Here is a 4,756-nt window from a genome sequence, read left to right as displayed (position 1 = left end):
ATCGCTGCTTTCGAACTCCGACTCAAAGTATGGTGCCCAAAATCCATCTCTAGCTTCGAGTTCTGCGTGCCATCGCTCAGTTTCTGGCATTGTAGGTGTCCAGCACATGGTGATATAATTGATTGTTGGGGGGAGGGATTCGTTTGGCATGTTGTCTTTCCACCCTCCATTCACCATATCCATAGCGTGCTCTAGTCCTTCCAGTGGTTCCCAACTGTTTTCGCTCGTCGGATATCCTTTCCATTTGACTAGGAACTGATCATTTCCATGGCAAATGCAGTGACCTCTGATTTCTTCAACTTCCCATTCATCCTTCTTATCGATGATGATAGGTGCAGGCCGAGAGTGGGTTCTTCCAGGAAACTTGGAGTCGTCATTTGGATGGAATCGCTTGACAGCTGAGGCGTGGAAAACTACAGTATTGCGGCGGTACATGCGTCCATCCATCTGGACAGTGTAGTTCTCTGTATGCTCGTCGAAGGATATGACTTTGAAGGGTCCGCGCTATCCGGGTTGCAGTTTCTTGCTGCGTCCGACATTGGTAATGAACATGTTACCGTGTACCATGAGCATGTCTCCTGGTGAGATGGGGACATGTTTGCGGCATCGTTTCTGGGCAGTAGTGGTGCTTCTGAATTGGGCAGCCTTAACAGCTTGGAAGGCATCGTTCCGAATTGCTTGGTGGCGGTTTAAATGGTCATCAGAGGCAGGGACTGAGGAGTTCTTAAATAGTGTTGTAGGTAGGAGGCGGTATTGGCGGCCAAAGACTGCCTTGTATGGTGACATCCCCAAGGTATTTGAAAATTCGGCGTTGATATATGCAGCGAGCTCAACAAGGGCTGGTTCCCAATTGGTTTGTCGTTCGTTCGTCGTATTCCTAATTCCGGTCTTAACCTCGCGGATTTTTCGTTCTGCTTGGCCATTAGTCTCATGGTGTCCTGGGGCAGCCATAATGTGGTTTATTCCGAGGGAGGTCAAGGTTTGCTTCCAGAATCTGGCGGTAAAGCGGGGATCAGCATCACTGACAATAGATAAGGGGTACCCGTGGGGGGTAAACAGGTATCGTTGTAGGTTATTCCAGGTGTCTTTGGAGGAGTCGGTAACCTTCATTGGTATTAACCAGGTGTATCCAGAGAATCGATCCACAGCTACCAAGACGGTGTCATATCCGGTGGACTTGTTGAATGGTCCTGCGAAATCGATGGCATAGGATTCAAATATTTCACATGGTAGTTGGAGGGTCTGAGCTTTCCCTTCAGGAAGTTGTGTTCGCTCCTTATTTGCCAGACAGAGTTCGCATTGCCTGACAAAATCGCGGAAATCCTTTCCCATTTCAGGCCAGTAAACATATTCTGAGGCATATTGGAGGTTGCGATTCGCACTATGGTGTCCTTTGTTGTGGATTTCGGTAATAACATATTCTCTAATAGTCATTCCATTGAACATATGGCCTTTTGGTATGTATAAGCAGTGTTCAGCATAACGGGTACTGGTATAGACCATTCCATTTGATATGTTGTAGGGGGCGAGGTCTCCATGCCTGGAGCTATCCATGGCTTTGAAGTAAATCGGGTCATGGCGGTATCCTGCTATCATTTGGCTTCAGAAAGAGGAGGTCAATTCTTCTGTGGTCGATCTAACATCTCGTTCATCCTCGATTAGGGATCCTCTTGTTGGTTCGATAGGGGCTTCCTCTTCCTCAAAGGTTTCATAGAGTTGACGCTGATGCTCGGGAATAGTAGGGTGTATGACTGAGACAATGGTTTCATTGTTATATACTTGTAAGGGTCCACCATATAGTGGTCGTGAATCGATTATGGGAGGAGAGGATGGCGGGGCTGACTGTGGGGGGTGTAAATAGGATATTGCATCCATGTAGGCAGCTGCTTGTTCGAGTTCTTCAAGACCTTGGTATTGTGTTGGAACAGGATTAAGGGTATGAGGAGGTTGGGTCGATTCATCTTCATTGATTATCTCTTTTGCTCCTTCTACGGTGTCGACGCTGGTATCTTTGGAATTGTCAGCAGGCATAGAGTACGGTCGCTGGTATCTGTTGCCGAACTTGATCTCAGTCTGGTGAAAAGGGCAGGTGTCGTGATAACACTGGGACCAGTGGAGTCTGCTTTGTTCAAGTTTGTGAGGAGGTGTGCTGCTGAGCATGCAATTGTCTTTCCATTCTTCATCAATGTCCTTTCCTCGTTCTGTTCCGGCAGCGCTGTACATGGTGTAAGAGAAAGGATTAGAGGGAGTGGCAGAGCTGGCGGTAGCCATCGAAGGTTCTTGTTCATATCAGGTGTCGTCAGGGCTGTCCTCGCTTGGTCTTGTGTGGTCGTGAACGAGAGGGGGGTCTGCGATGTCTTGATTCTCATATAGGTGTGAGAGAGCATCAGCTAAATAGTTCGTTCTTCCAGGGGTGTAGATAATTTTTGCATCGTATTTGCTGATTTCGCCTATCCATCTTGTTCTTCTTCTTCCAGGTATCTTTTCTGTTTTAAGATTAGTGAGAGGTTGATGGTCGGTAACAATAGTAAAGGTATTGCCCATCAGGATGTGGTTGAAAGCGGAGAGAGCATCTATCACAGCAAGGGCTTCCTTGTCTGTTGTTCCATAGTTCATCTGTGAGTTAGTGAACTTCCTGCTGTGTAATGCCACCGGCCTTGCCAATTCATGGGAGGCCCCTTGCCCAACCCATGCTCCAACTCCAACATTTGATGCATCAGTAATCAGCCATATCGGTTCTGGTTTACTATAGTTGATAGGTTGAATAACGTTGGCGTTTTTAATCAACTCCTTGATGTTGGTAAAGGCTTGGTCATGAGTGTGGGTCCAGACAAATTCTGCATTGCCGGTAAGGTCTGTGAGCGGCGATGTCACAGTGGCGTGGTGTGGGAGGAACTGGGAAATATAGTTGACAAGTTCTAGGAATCGCAGGAGTTCTTTTTGATTCCGGGGTGTTGACCATTCCGTTAAACAGGATATTTTTCCAGGGGCTGCGTGTATTCCTTCATCATCTATAACATGTCCTAGGATATCGAGTTTATCGGCAAACAGAATTGATTTGTTTCTGCTAGCGTAGAATTTAGCTTCCCTTAGTTTGGTACAAACCAATCCTATATGGTAGGCATGTTCTATTTCAGAGTTTGAGAAGATGAGAATATCATGAATGTAAACCCAAACAAAATGGTGGAGGTATTCGCTCAGGAGGTTTTCCATTATTCGCATAAAGGTGGCGGGCGCATTCATATCACCTTGTAACATAACTCGGCTAATGAAAGTTCCGAAGGGTGTTTTGAAACTGTTGTAGTGTTCGCATTCTGGATCTAACCTTGTTTGGAAGTAGGCATCGCTTAGGTCAATCTTACTTCGGAATCTAGCCCGTCCAACTGCATTTAGGATCTGGGTTTGGTTTAGGATGGCGGAGCTGTCCATAACGGTGTTTTCGTTCCGTAGCTTGAGATCAACCAAGGGGCGGATTCTTTTGCCATCTGCTTTGGGTTGAACAAACATAGGAGCGGCACCTGGGGCTTCTGCTCGGTAGATGACTCCTCTTCTTTGTTGTTGGTTGATTCAATCACAAAGTGGGCTTTTGTATGCGTCAGGAATAGAGTAGGTGGGTTGGTTCTTGAGATTGGAGGGGTCTTGGAGGCGGATGTGGTGGTTCACCTCTCTCATAGGCGGTAGTTCTTCGGGTATTTGATCAGGGAAAACATCAGAGTACTCATCCAATAGTCGTAGGGCAGTTGCTTCATAGACTGCGGCCCGGTATTCTCCGCTTGTTGGCTTGCATGAGACTCTGACCTTCCGTTCTGGGAAATCGATAGTTCATTCCCCACACCTCATTATAGCTTTGTGGCGATTCAGGAATGGCATGCCTATCAGGGCATCGTATTTGGCTAAATTTCTAACTAGCATGTCCTGGGGGGGTAGTATAGCAGAACCAAGTCGAATAGTGGCAGAACATGTTTTATGGCTTGTGGATCGTGATCCCTTTACTGCCATATTGACTGGTATGGGTTGGTTAAGGTCTCGAGTTGGGAGTCCATGGACAGAGATAAAGGCATTACTGATCATATCCCTTCCGATTGCGCCAGTGTCGAATAGGACTCGAGCCCTTTTTCCATTGATCCGGATAGTACCTTCCAGGGCGGTGTGTGCTTTGAATGTAGCCGGAGGTCGAACACTGTTGCATTCCACATCGATATATCCGATATGGATTTCTTCATATTCACTGGATTGGGCGTTATCGCTTTCAACATTCTTGGCCGACACCTCTTGCTTAATTGCTTTTCCTTTTCCTTTCTTTGTAGGACAGTTCTTTGCCATGTGTCCTGTTTTTCCACATTCAAAACATTCTCCTTTTTGCCGTCTCGATTCTTTGGAGGATTTTGTTTTCTTCTTGAAAACCCGTGGGGTATCGTCTTCAGAGTTACTGGAGGCTTTGTGTCATGGCTGGCTGTTCCTATTAGAGGATGTCTGTGTTTTGTAGGCCTTGGTCTCATGGGGAATGGCGTCCTTTCGTTCTGCTCTTGCAATTATTACTGCAATATCATCGCCATCTTCCTCGAGTGGTTCTACTTCTCGCCGGAGGGTAGGGTGCATGGTGTCGAAGAATCGTCGCTTCAGGATGTATTTGGAGATACTTCCTTTCTCCATTCGGTCCTTATACATCATTAGGTCCGTAGCTACATCGGTGATTCACTTGACATGCGTTCCGTTAACTTGCTGGAGCTGGTTGAATTTGTTGTATAGGAGGTCG

The sequence above is a fragment of the Tuber melanosporum genome (genome assembly GCF_000151645.1).
Source record: "Tuber melanosporum whole genome shotgun sequence assembly, scaffold_183, strain Mel28".
Taxonomy (NCBI): Eukaryota; Fungi; Ascomycota; class Pezizomycetes; order Pezizales; family Tuberaceae; genus Tuber; species Tuber melanosporum.
Note: the sequence above shows the minus strand (reverse complement) of the source record.